The sequence below is a fragment of the Megalobrama amblycephala genome, linkage group LG20 (genome assembly GCF_018812025.1).
Source record: "Megalobrama amblycephala isolate DHTTF-2021 linkage group LG20, ASM1881202v1, whole genome shotgun sequence".
Lineage (NCBI taxonomy): Eukaryota > Metazoa > Chordata > Actinopteri > Cypriniformes > Xenocyprididae > Megalobrama > Megalobrama amblycephala.
This window is the reverse complement of record NC_063063.1, coordinates 24345974-24361130: the sequence shown is the minus strand read 5'-3', so window position 1 is coordinate 24361130 and position 15157 is coordinate 24345974. Positions and strand designations below refer to the sequence as shown.

The window sequence follows — 15157 nt, the reverse complement described above, 5'->3', positions numbered from 1 at the left end:
TTTTTAGATGCAATATGTGAACGGCCCCTTATTGTGTTGAGCTATATAACATGATTAGTTTTCAGTCGATGAATGTATCCAAACAGTTGCTAACCTGTCTAATAAAACACATAATATATTAAAGCGTTTTTTGTGTTTCCCTGGTTTCATAAAAATAAAACCGGAAACTGAGGGTATTGCGTAGGGCTGTCGCGATAACCGCAATTTCGTAATACCGCGCTTTTGACGAGCCAACCGCAGAACACTGCAAAAACCGCAGCAACCGCGATATTTGCATGTTTTCTATTTTTTGAAAGGCTATGTCCTTCTCGTTTTACACTTCATACACGTGTACTAAATATTAAATAAGGTAATAATGATAGCATAATGTGTACCATGGTGATTTGTACAGAGGCTCCGTAGATTTGCACTAAACAAGCCTAAACAGACAGTGAATGTGAGAGAGATCGACTGAGCGTGTGCGATTACCTGCGTCTGTCCTTCAGGCCGAGACATGTATTCGTGAAAAAAAGTTGTCGTGTCCAAGGATAGCGAAATCTCTGCCTTAGCATCGAAGCATTACTGGTCAGCTGAGCCTTATAAAGTGACGCTCAACGTTAAAATGATTTCAACAGCTCGTTTCATTTCATCTCTCTTTGAATTAATCTGCGTTTTTGAACGTGCAGTTGAATGAACGGTTTAAAGACTCAAAGACAGTCCCTTGCCGCCACCTTGTGTCACAACAATGTAACTGCACTGACTGCCGTCTAGAACGCGCAGAGATGAGTAACGTTAGTTCTGCTTCTACTCGTGAAATATCAGCAGAAAGTCTTGTTTAGTCAGATTCGAGGATCGAAACTAACTATTATACATACAACAATAGCTCTACCATCTTATTGTCAGGTTTATGTTCTGTTTTGTAGACCCTTATTTTGACATTCTCTTTACTTAAATGCTCTATTTAGTTTCGTTATTGAATATGACCTCTCTCTCTCTCTCTCTCTCTCTCTCTCTCTCTCTATATATATATATATATATATATGGCGGTAATACCGCATATCGCGCTATTGAGCCACTCAAAAATACCGCAAGGGAAATTCCTTAACCGACAGCCCTAGTATTGCGGGTATGATGTTATTGATAGGCGATGCACGGACACAGTGCTGGTTAAAATTGCTTATTTCTCTGTATTTAAATATTCTTGGAAACATTTAGGATAATGTAAGTACACAAGTCAACAAAATATAACATTGTTCTAGTGGTTTTTGGATATTTTAATCCAAAGGTCTTACTTATTGTGCCATTAAAGAAAAAAAATCATTGGACAAAAAAAAATTTAAAAAATGAAATGTAAACTGCAAAAAAAAAAAAAAAAAAGTACAAGGAATATCCTTTGTGTTGCAGGTACAGTAATAGTCCGATTCCAGACCTGTTTGCCCTGACACATGCACTCCCAGGGAGACCTTGTGCGACCACTTTCATTTTCACATAACTCCTCAGACAAATGTCACCCTCAACACCTCTGTATACCCACATCAGAGTGCGGATGACAAAAAGACACAGGCAGCTTCCTGAAGCAGCCATGAGAGGTGACAGAACAAAGAGCAGACGCATCCCACTGCTGTCATCTTCAATCTGCAAGCAGACGGCACCGAGGTTAGGACAATCTCAACAGCTTCCTGTAAAGAAGGTGGACAGGGGGCGCATTTTATCGATAAAAACTAGAAAAATAAAGACCATTTCTCTCTCAGAGTTTGCCTAAATTAAGTATAACTCTGTTAGCAACACAATGTAAACACATATTTATATATACAACCACTGGGGTCAAAGTTTTTTTTTTTTAATTATACTTTTATTTAGCAAATATGCATTAAATTGATCAAACGTGACAGTAAAGACTTTTACATTGTTACAAAAAATCTATTTCAAATAAATGCTGTTCTTGAATTTTTAATTCATAAAAAAAAAAAAAAAAAAAATCAAAACTGTTTTCAACATCAGAAATAAAATATGATAAGAAATATTTCTGAAAAATAAAGTGTGACACTGAAGACTGGAGTAATGATGCTGAAAATGTAGCTTTGCCATCACAGAAATAAATTGCAATTTAAAACATTAAAATAAAAATCAGCTATTTTAAGCTGTAATAATATTTCATAATATTACTGTTTTTGATCACATAAATGCAGGGAGCATATGAGACTTTTAATAAATGTACAAAAAATTTACAAAAACTATATATATGCTACAATTTATATATAAATATATGTATTTACAGTAGGCGTTAATCTTACATGCTAACCAACCAAACCTTGACCCCTTGAGTCAAACAAATCCGTGTCAGTCCAGGAATAGCCATTCTAATTCTCTGTTTCTCAGCTACAGCAGTAATGAACGTTGCTGGTCTTGTTTTGTAACTAAATTTGCATGTACCGTCCACCCACAAAATGAACGTATTAGTAATACTCTGCCTTTCTAAATGAAAACTAGCGAAGACTGTTGACAAACTGGAACAAAACAACAAAATACACCCCACCTCTGTCCTCCTCTCTGACAATCACCAGTGTTCTGAGGGTGTTTATTAACACAAGCACACAGAGTACTGTGTAAAAGGCCACATAAATCTGTCCTCCCACTCCTGTCCAGTTCCTATCCAAACACAGCATGAATGTATGGTAGATCTCTCGCTCTGCCTTTGGCCCACTTCTGCAGGAGAGGCTTTCCAAGAGAGGATGTTTTCCCATTATGGATAATATCTTAACATAATTGGCATAAGATTCTGGTCCACTTTAGACATTCTACTAACTATAAGTAATTTTGCAGCTACTTGTCAACTCTGCTTATTAGAGTATTAATAGACTGTCTACTTAATATCTGCTAACACTTTATTTTGACAGTCCCCCCAACTGACTATAAGCAACTTTGCAAGTCAACTTATTCTACAAACCTGAACCCTAATCTAACAGTCAGTCTACTAATACTCAAATGAGAGTTAGTTGACATGTTCTTAATAAGTTACTTATAGTTAGTAGAATTTGAGTAGAATGAAAGTGGACCATTTAAATAAAGTATAACCAAGAATCTTATATTATTATTATTATTACTTAATCTTTAGCTCAGTGATTTGTGCAATTATTTTTATTTATTTACTGAAGTAAAGTGAAGACTTTTTTTGATTGCAGATGATAAAACTGGTGAAAACAATCCCACTGACCCGACCCAAGCCACATATATGGGACAAGAGCATCACAAAGAACTGAGAGTGGTCTATTTTAGGCCAGTAAGAAACTACCTAGCAACAGCATAGAAATAGGTTAAAACTGCTAAGAACACCTTAGCAAATGCATAGAATTCCTTTCCACTCATAAATATTTAGTGACTCATCAATTATTGTCTAATTTGGTGCATCAGATTTCACATATTCGTTTAGAAATAGACTTTCACAATTCATTCTACTGCATGAGATCAATAAATGAACACTGTATTGGTACAACATTTACATTCATGGATTTGGCTTTTGGATTCATGGATTTAAACTCTGCATTTTATAATACTGCAGCTGCCTACATGTACAAGAGGCAACTGTTTACAATCGTACGCACATGCCCAGTGTGCATGAACGGTCATGTGACGTGCGTTTTTGGTCATGTAGTGTGGATGGAGATCGTTTCTGAAACGCAGTGGAAATGCTGTTTTAAAATAAAAACGCACTAGTGTAAACAGGGTCTAAATCACGAGCATGCATTCAAAAGCGATTTCAATACCCTGCATACTGATAGCAGCTCCCTGATGCCAGCAAATTATAAATAATATAATTACCCAACAATATAATTGTGAGAGAATACAAAAGCATTGAAAGCTTCAGAAAGGCTTTATATAATTTGACCAGATCCCATAACGAGCCTTAAAAATAAATGTTACACATGACATCAGATACATTCAAATGCTTGAAAACTTATTAGAAAATAAAAATTATTGATTTCTTAAATTCTAACCAATTGGAGTCAATCTATATATTGCAGTCATGGGGGATGAGTGCTAGGTTACTAACACATTATTGGAGTCATGGGAACAAGTGTTAAATCTGTCGCCATGACAACACAGAACAGTACTTCAGCATCATGGATGAATGAATTCAATGTCTTTAAGGCAAAATCTGACATTTTGCCTCATGGAAAGTGTATCAGTTTCGTTCTCTTCATTAAGGTTCAGTAATTTGTGAGATAAAGGGTAATACTGTGTGCAAGATCAAACCTGACAAAACAAATGACCTGCTAACCTGGAACAAATATCCAAAAGCATTATTCAAAGACCACAAAAGATAAGTCAACTTAAAGATCTGAATAAGATGGTGACACTCATAATATTTTCACAATAACACTGTTTGAGAGAAATTTTAACTGAGAACCTTCACAGAAACTGTAAATGAACATATGCCACAGGAATAGCCTAGCTCAAAATGATTTCTATTCCTTGAAAAACATACTCAATGACTTCTTTGACTTCTACAGCTGACTTTCATTCAAAAACATCTACCGTAATCAGTGCTTCATAATTTGGATGGTGAGCAGCAGACAACGGCTCCCCTGAAAGGCTATCGGGCCATTCTAGAACTGGATGAAACGCTGAAATATTCATGACAGGCTGATAGACTCAAAGCATTCTGTCGGCTTTCTCCCACTGGCAGAACATTAGTGGCTGTTATAGAGAGGAAATGGACTTGAAAATAACCAGTTTCTTCTTTAAGAGGCATCAGTAAATATTTAAAAGGTGGCTGTAAATTTTACGTTTCAGAGAAAAGCCAAATGAAAGTCAAGAGACTGAAAGAGACTGAAAAACGTAACCAATAATGAGTGGCCAGTGTGTGTGTATATATATATATATATATATATATATATATATATATATACACATACAGTTGACCACAATATCATTTAATTTTATCTTTAAGTGTCCAATAACCAGTGTTGGGGTAGTTACTCAAAAAATGTAATTAGTTACTAGTTACTAGTTACTTCTGTAAATTGTAATGAGATTACTTTACTAGTTACTGCATTTGAAAAGTAACTTCACTACTTATTACTTTACTTTACTTTTTCTTAATTTACCGTGTAGATACATGGACAAACATCATAGCCCTATCATCACTTAACCTTTCTGCATAGAGTTTATTGTATAAATATTAAACCATATGAAAGAACAATAACCCAGTCTGCACAAAGAAATATGCCTCACCGTAAAATCCAGAAACAACAGGATAAAGAAGGCTATTGTGGGGTCATTTTAAAATGGTGTCAACACACAAGTTTCAAAACACAGGCTTTGAATCGCTAATTCAAAAGTGAAAGTATAATGCTCACGGCCGCACGGGCATTCATAACGGCACTGCGCCAGTGGACACGCACGTTATGAACGACCGTGAATGCATTTTAATGATGGGTTCATTAATGATGAGTTTATTATTATTCTTAATAAAAAACCCAACAACAAAACAATACAGACAAACTCGCTTAAATAGGCGCTCAGTCAAAGGTGAGGCGAAATGGGCAAAGTGAAGTGCGACTCTCGTTCAGCCCACTTTGAATTGAGCAGACGCGTTCAGTTCTGTAACTGAATGGTCACATGCAAAATAAAGAAATAAAATATTAAGTTTTGTTGCCAAATTTAGTTTTTTTTTTTATTTGATTATTATTTAGTCGATTTGTTTGATTTGTAATGATTTAATTATAATTTAATTAATTGTTTGTCATCAACTTGTAATTCCCTTGCCCGAACCCCCGTTTGGGAAACCCTGTTTTTTTAGAACATTATTTTACATTCATTCCTTGGCGACGCGTCATGCAGCCAAGCTACAGGTATCGCGTTTATTTTGTTTTTCCTTTTTTACTTAAAATATTCACAAACTTGTTAACTATATCATGAATTATATATTTTCCGATTGTCATATATGTGGAAGTGAATGTGTTTTGTTTAAACACCTTTATAATGATCATGTTAGTTGATAAAACAGAGGATCTGTCGGATTTACATTACATAAATTCATCAATTTTTCCCGAAATAAACGTAAGTGGCTGGTGAACTGGGATAAGAGAGTAAACTTAAAAGGATTATCGCAGCTTCCATATGAGTGTATGGAATCTGCATTTAACAAACTATAAATGTCTTTTTTATATATAGCCCAGTCCTCATTCAAACGTTTGAAACCTCAAATAAACATGGTTGAAAACTTAGTTGTGAAATATGAAAAGCACAGAGCGCGTCAATCTCTGGCTCAGCGCCAGCAGCGGGAAAGCAGGTTTGAATTTAGCGTATTGAGCGTTCTCATCACACCGGTGTTATCGTACACGTTAAAAAAGTTAAAATCGATCGGGTGAAAGGGGACAAATTGAAACTGAGGGGGCACAAATCAGATCTGAGGGGGCAATATGCCCCCTTTTGCCCCCTCGTGGCGCCGGGCCTGCCGAAACCCCCTGTCTCACTCCATTTCCCGCTCCAGCAGATTTCTATGGCAACGGCACACATACAGGCACACGCATGCACGCACCACTTAAACAGACAGAACTTTACACACAGGCAAACACAGCTTGGGTAACGCAGGAAAGCGCGTTCCTATAGTCTAGTAAAGTAGTGTAGTTACCAATATTATTAGTGTAATGCGTTTCTTTACTTCGTTACCCAGAAAAGTAATATCGTTACTGTAATCCGTTACTTTGTAACTCGTTACCCCCAACACTGCCAATAACCATTTACAGAACTAATTTTTTATTTAGATTATTTCTGCTTTTTGACAATACAATAGAAATAAAATATGCATTATTGTTTTAATAACAACACTTATAATAACAACGCTCTTAATTTCATAAATATTAATAACAATAAAATATTATAAAAGTACTACTAAATACTAATACTAATACTACTACTAAAAGTAGTAGTATTAGTAATAATAATTTGTTGCAAACATAACTACATTTTTATTTATTATCTTTTTTATGAATCTTTTATCTTTTTATTTTATTAAAACAACAATCATAATTTTATAATAAAAATAAAATATATATCATTCAAACATTAAATAAGCTTTAAACACTGTTATACATTTTGTTATATCTAAATAAGCTCTTTAATGTATAAAACCTGGAGCAAAGACATTCTCACCCAACAGATACAACATTTAATTTACCTACAGCAGACATTTTTAGCTTCCCGAAATAACAAGACTATCAAGGCATCATTCCACGTAAAATCACTCTTTTTTTTGTGATGCATCTCCAGCACCAAGTCTTGATCAAAAAAACAGAAATCGCTAGAACTCTGCCACGAGCGCCCTATCCATCACTATGCACTGACAAAAGAAGAGGGATGAAAGGAGGAAGAGAGGGAGAGGTAGGAAATGGAGGGATAGCTGAGCTGGTTGATTATACCCCCTGCCTGCTGCGCCTTGTTGGATGGGATCAAACAGGCCCCGGCTCTCCCATGAGATTATCTAGCGGGGTGTGTGTGTGTAAATGAGGGGTGCCCAAGGCTGCCTGCCATCTCCATATTCACAGCAGGAGGACCTACAGCGAGCTGGTGCAACTGGCATTCCATTATCCTTTGGTCTAAGGTGCTAGTTTCCTTCTGCTCAGAACATGCAAGAAAGCTGCAACCATCTGTTATGACACCTTGAGTATAATCCGTCATGTTTCAGTGCTGTTGCATTACACTCTCAAAATGCAGTTTCTTTTTTAACTGCATTAATTAAATACAAACTAATTGTACATCTTTAAAGGGGTCATGACATGTTTTTTTTCAATATTTTAAATATGTTTATTTAATATGTTGTTTGCCCAAAAAAGCAAATATATGCAGAGAAACTATTATTTTCAACCTTCATTCTGACCCTCTGAGTGAAATAAGCAGTTTTTAAGGGGCGGTCAGTAAACGGCCACTGTTATGATTGGCTAACATCAACGAGCAGGAAACGGTATCAACGCCCATTCACTATTGCACGTGAGTAAGTGTTTTGAAAACATTATATAAAACCACAATTTACAGACAAAGCATTATGAAATAATTTACTTACTCCATTATACAGTGCCTCATTTACAAAACAAATGCTCCGAACAAACATATAATCATCCGACAAGATCTAGGACGCCATTAAAATAACACATCCACTTATTTCTTTCTGGGATCTTTCTGAATTCTGTACAGAGACACAAAGGAGCTGTTTAAACTGGATGTGTCAAAGTGAATGATCTTTCACTCTTCTATTTGTCCTGCTGTCAGACTCAAATATCAGAAACTGAACGCGCATTTGCATACTGTATCCAGTGTAGACAGCGTCAGTGATTATAATGGGCTCTATTTGCTTTTTGAAGCGACAATGCTAGCATCCAATGTAGAGAAATACGTTAAGCAACTGAACGCCAGTGGGTGGGGCCTATGATGTATAACTATCCGTCGATGTCTTGCTTTAGAGGCAGTAATATGCAAATGTATATGTGTGACATCAAAGATCCTGTTTTTGGAGCTTGATTAAATAAAGGCTTTGTTTATAATGAGGAGTATGTTTCAAGCTATGAACCTTGCAGGATGTTTTAATGGTTCAAAGACTTCTTATATGTCAAAAGATAAAGGCAAATTTGATGTCATGACCCCTTTGAGGGTTTAAAGAAAATTACATCAGTTTTAAAATGATTCAATTACTAATTTATGACATTCTTTCTTCCATGGAACACAAAATGAAAAAATCTTTTTGCTTCCTTCCACACAATTAAGTCATAATTTGTCCTGCAGGGCCTTTCAAGGACAAAAACTACCATAAAAGTAGTTACTAATGACTTGTGCGCTATATTCCAAGTCTTATGAAGATGAATATAGTAAAATATAAGTGTTGCCCTCTGCCACAGTGTTCAATTCTTATTTGGGTATGCATATTACTAATCTTTTTTTTAGTGTATATCTTCAGAAGACGTGTAATATAGTGCACAAATCATATATTGGGTTCTGATTTTTTTTCTCATCTTTTTCAGAGATTCACATCACCACTACACTTTCATGGGGGGAAAAAACTGTTTTCATGGGTTCACATGGGTTTTAAGTAATATTAGGATGAGCAAATGATGACAGAATTTTCATTTTCTGGCTGAACTGCTCTTTAAGCATTTCAAGATCAAGTCTACTGGGGAATCCAGCTTGAAGGTAAACAGAAAAATCACTTCCAGTCTGTTGACGTCTCCGAGCCGATGCATGCACATTAGTCTTTAATAAAGTCTGCTGGTGTGTCTTTGAAGTGGATGCTCTCGAGACAGATCCACGTAATCTGGGGCTTTTGAAAATCAAGTTCACCTGTTGGGCTCTGCCCAAAATACGCTCTCACTCTTCTCCACTTCACTCAGCCCAGGAAACTGGATAATCATTAGAACCAGTAACTTCTGCTGCTTTACACAGAGAGGTCATCTGGGAGAGACACCATAATTACTTTTATCTAGCCAGGTTTGTGTAATTTCCAACATTGCTGATGGTGTAGAAAATATTGTATAAAAATATTTAATTTACATAAATACAAGAAAAATATATGCAATAATATACATATTAAAATAAATATGACCACAGGTCAACCAATTTGGATTCAGCAAATCGAACCAAGTAACGATGGCTGTGCATGTGTGGTCTTTTAAAGGAGATCAAGGTGCTTACTTCAAGAAGAAACACATGGAGCAACAAATGACCTTTTATGTCCTTCAAGCTCTTCAAAAGTGGATATCTCAGTAATTATAACTCAAACAGATGTTTAGCACAGACCTGTCTGTGTGATGTGTGAATCAACCAACTACCGCAAAACACATCAGTACCACCAAAGGAACATACATGTGGCTAATAAAACCCACCAGAAGGAAACATGAAACAGGTCAAGGTTACCAAAGTGGCCAAACCTTTGCTACCGGGAGATATTGAAAAAAAAAGGCAGTCAGAGAGGTTTTATACATAGCTGTGTGCACATCTTGCTCTGCCTTCACTCTACTTAGCAACTATAAAACGGCGGTGATAGTTATACAAATATTTGGAAGGATTTTGGGGGTGAAATCAATGGATTGTGCAGGCTAAGTTTAGCTCACAGACCACAGAGTGATGTAAACAGTACTTGGGCTTTGGCCATAGGTTAACCTCACGCTGTATGTAAGCAAGGCAGTGATGTTAGCTGAGGTAATGGTTTTACGTTAGACTAACAGCTCTAAACATCTAATAGCCCTCTGAAATCTGTAAACATGGAACAAAAAACAAACTGGCACAAGAGCCTTATATTCAGCTGAGAATGTGTGAAAAAGGCCAGTGAGGGGGACAAAAATTCTAGAGATGTAGCTAAATGGTACAAACAAGTAAAAGAAAACAGTTCCAAAGAATACTTATGTCAGCATTTTCACAAAAATATTAAGCAGCACAACTGTTTTCAACATTGATAATAATATGAAACATTTCTTGAACACCACATCAGCATATTAGAATGATTTCTAAAGGATCATGTGACACTGAAGACTGGAGTAATGGCTGCTGAAAAGCCAGCTTTGCCATCACAGGAATATTTTAATTTAAAATATATTACAATAGAAAACAGTATATTATTGTCATAATATTTGAGAATATTAGTGTACAGTGGGGATCGAAAGTTTGGGAACCCCTTTCAGAATCTGTGAAAATGTGAAATTTTTTAACAAAACAAGAGAGATCATACAAAATGCATGTTATTTTTTGTTTAGTTCTGTCCTGAGTAAGATATTTTACATAAAGATGTTTACATATAGTCCACAAGACAAAAAAATAGCTGAATTTATTAAAATAACCCCGTTCAAAAGTTTGGGAACCCTTGGATCTTAATACTGTGTGTGGTTACCTGGATGATTCACGACTGTTTTTATGTTTTGTGATGGTTGTTCATGAGTCTCTCGTTTGTCCTGAGCAGTTAAACTGAACTCTGTTCTTCAGAAAATCCTCCAGGTCCTGCAAATTCTTCAGATTTCCAGCATCTTTTGCATATTTGAACCCTTTCCAGCAGTGACTGTATGAGTTTGAGATCCATCTTTTCACACTGAGGACAACTGAGGGACTCAAACTACACAATTATTAAAAAAGGTTCAAACATTCACTGATGCTCTAGAAGGAAACACGACGCATTAAGAGTCGGGGGGTGAAAACTTTATGAATTTGAAAATCAAGGTAAATTATACTTAATTTTTCTTCTGGGAAACATGCAAGTATCTTCTGTTGGTTCCGATGGGCAGTACTAAATGAAACCCCCCAGATCTTATTGCATCGTGTTTCCTTCTGGAGCATCAGTGAACGTTTAAACCTTTTTTAACAGTTGTGTTTGAGTCTCTCAGTTGTCCTCAGCGTGAAAAGATGAATCTCAAAATCATACAGTAACTGCTGGAAAGGGTTCAAATATGCAAAAGATGCTGAAAACTGATGAATCTGCAGGACCTGGAGGAATTTTCTGAAGAACAGAGCTCAGTTTAACTGCTCAGGACAAACAAGAGACTCATGAACAACCATCACAAAACAGTCATGGATCATCAGGTAACCACACACAGTATTAAGATCCAAGGGTTCCCAAACTTTTGAACGGGGTTATTTTAATAAATTCAGCTATTTTTTTGTCTTGTGGACTATAAACCTCTTTTATGTAAAATATCTTACTCAGGACAGTACTAAACAAAAAATAACATGCATTTTGTATGATCTCTCTTGTTTTGTTAAAAATTTTCACATTTTCACAGATTCTGAAAGGGGTTCACAAACTTTCAAACCCTACTGTATTTTGATTTTTTTTAAAAAAATGCAGCCTCTGTTAGCATAAGAGTCTTCTTTCAAAATGTTTATACTGACCCCAAACTGTTGAACGCTAGTGTGATGCTGCGTTCCATTTACCTCGGAAGATCGGATGTCGGATTTGGGAATGATGTCAGAGTAGAGTTGACCGCATTCCAGTACACAGGTCAGAAATCTAAGATGGACACGTCCAGGCAAACTTTTGTTGTGCTTGCTCTTTCGAAATACAAACAAAAAAAAAGCGATATTTTGCACTGATAATGCTGAAGTATCACGTCCATAAATATAGGTTGGACAGTACTGTGTGCACTATTGAGACTCAGAAGTGATATTTTTATTATTGATAATAAACAATATGAAGACTTCAGATGCAAAAGCCTCTAAGTGCCGACTGAAATTTTCTTCTAAAATTAGCATTTTTATCAAGCTTGTATGTTTAGGTTCAGTAATTTCACTTTAATGGCAATTAATAGCTAATTTTCATTGCCATTAATGTGAATTAACTGAACATAAACATACAAGCTCGATAAAAATGCTCATTTTAGAAGAAAATTTCAGACGGCACTTAGAGTCTTCATATATTACTACTGTTTCAGTAGTTGATGCACCGAGCAGCCATTTTGGATTCTGAAGTTGGATTTGTTGCAGTTCCCCCGAGTTTCCCAGTCGCAACTCTGACTGGGTATTCCAGTTAAATGTTTCTACTGGGAAATAGGAATTTCCCACTTCCAAGGAAAAATGGAACGCACCATAAATTGTTTCTGGTACTTATCAGTCTCTGCCATTTGCCTTTTAACCTATTTTAAGATTAGTTAGAGTACTTGTGTCACCATCTACAGCAGTATTAAATTAAAGAAATAGCAACACATTATGGTAACCCTTCCCCTTATAAAACAAAAGACATTTTGAATAATGTTGAAAACTGCTTTTGTCCACACAATGAAGCCCTTGGGGTTCAAACCATATCTCACAGAAGAATGAATGTCTAACAGGTTTGGAACAATACGAGGTTGAGCAAATGAAAGAATTTTCATTTTTGGGTGAGCTATCCCTTTAATTAGCAGGACGGAGGGGAAAGCCGCAAACTGTGGGGTTGTCTGTGTCAACTGAAGGAGAACATATGGCTTTCCAGAAGCCTCAGAGGAAGACGAACCTCAATCTTGACAGCCCCTTCATTTGCGCCAATAGAACTTCTTATAAATAAAATTGAAATAAAGAGTGACGACTGATGTAAAACGGCTGCCTTTAAGCCAAGAAGTATCACAAAACCTTATATTCACTATCAGCTTGTCTTTTAAATGCAGAGTGAGTGTTTCTATTTTTGACTAAAGAGCTATTGAACAGAGTTCAGCTCAAGAAAAGAGAAAACCATCATTTCGTCTTAGCCAGCTTTAAGCCGAGACGCAGCAGGAGAACACCAAGCATGTATAATTAATCCTGAATAAAATCACATACTCTAAATTTTAGGGAAAAGAATGAATTATAGAAACATTACAAATCACCACTAGCGCTCTAAGAGGAATAGGTTACATTTTCCCTGTGCCGCCACAGGAAATAGTCAGAGCTGAAGACTGACAGATAAAACTTCACCTTAAGTGTTACACGGAGTGAGCAGGTTCAATCCAAGTCTTCTAACGAGACACGATCGACCGCTTTATATGATAAACAAATTGTACTTTAGCAGTTTATTCACATAAACGTTAATGAAATCGCATATGTAGCACATATCTTATATAGTCAACGGAAGCGCAAACGTGCGTGCATCACACGCAAAAACAAACCTGATTGGTTCTTGCACGCTCGTTTGAGCTCCCGACACAGCCGTAATCATATGGATGTCTTTCAATAAATGGAAATAAATGATGAAAGAATATTAAAAATATATTTATTTGTTATCCAAAGATGAATGAACGTGTTATGGGTTTGGAACGACATGAGGGTGAGTGAATGACGGCAGAATTCTCAATTTTGAGTAAACTATCAATTTGAGTTTCTCGTCTGGTCTTTCTCTTTCATATTTGGTTTTATTTATTGCTTTCTTTATCCATCGTAAGTTGTTTTCTGTGAAAACATGTCGCGATCGGTATTAACAAATAACGTGTCCATGGCAACAGTAGAATTTTTCAACGGCAAATCCTGGGATGCTGTCGTTAAACACTTAACAGTTTCCCTTACCTAAGTGAACAGTTTAAGAGATTATATGCAACACCCTTAAATCATTCCCTTAGTTAAGGGGAAATCACGCCTTAAGTGTCATACTTAAGGGAAAAACTTAAGATGCTTTATGCAAGCGGGCACAGACCATAAACAGTTTATAGCAGTAGAGAAAGCAGCTCAGTGGAAAATGTATATATGCATATATGCTCCTCTTTTTTTCTCTGGTTTTCTCTTCCCTTCATTTTACAGACACAAACATTATTACACATTAGACCTCTGATATAAAGCAAAAGCAAATTAAACCCATAAAGAACGGCACAGGCGGTTTGTATGTTGTGTGTGCACTGCAGAGAGAGTGTGTGTGAGCACATACAGAGTGAAAGGAAAAGATTAGATAAAAATAACATGTACTGGCTTGTCAGCCTGAATCAGCCGTAACATGCAGTAAAACAACACTACATACTCTAAACTTTCTTTACCTCCCTCTCTACTTATTCATCCCTCATTATCAGGCCAGACTAGAGCTTCAGACAGACTCATAAACAGTCTGATTGTTCCATAAAACAACTGCAATAGTCCTTTTACTCATCTTTATGTCATGATGACCCCCTTATGACCACTTTGTTTTAGTTCTCAAATTTCTGACACATGATGTCAAACTTGGGATAACAAAAATATAATGTAATATAATGTAAAAGTCATAGAGTACTTCTATGGTGCTTTTGTCCACTCTGCAGGCAGAAGTACAGACATTCTATGCTTCATTGAAGAAAGAAAATAATATGGAGTTTGAATGACATGAGGGTGAGTAAATGATGACAAAATGTTCATTTTCGGGTGAACTATTCCTTTAAAGAGCACTGGAAGTAAGTCTTATGAAGCAATTATAAAAACAGCCAACAGCTTGACAAGTCGTCTCTCAGAAATCACTGAGCCATATCGCTTTCACTGTCAAAGGCTGGAATACTAGCCTACTGCATACTGTGCAGTATACTATATACTGCATCGTATTTTAAAATTGGTATGTAAAATTCATTATGCAACAATAAACATTCGAAACATTGCTACACTGTTGCAATTCTTTACATTTAAGATATAGCATCCAATAGGGGTGTGACGAGACCAGTATCTCACGAGACGAGACGAGACTCGAGATTGAGTTCACGAGACGAGACAAGATGGCGAAATACATGACTAGAAAAAATATTCT

General features: G+C 36.2%; 1 protein-coding gene across 3 annotated transcripts in view; it reads right to left on the bottom strand.

The window, feature by feature from the left end:
• ndst2b (N-deacetylase/N-sulfotransferase (heparan glucosaminyl) 2b) overlaps positions 1-15157 on the bottom strand; it is a 91162-nt gene that overhangs the window by 35137 nt on the left and 40868 nt on the right. The window contains exon 1 of one of the 3 annotated variants that reach the window (XM_048170405.1): positions 469-929. The exons of the other annotated variants lie outside the window; for them this stretch is intronic. The gene's annotated coding sequence lies outside the window, so the exon portion shown is untranslated. Of the gene's footprint in view, positions 1-468; positions 930-15157 lie in introns of those variants that run through there. 3 annotated transcript variants of the gene reach the window in all.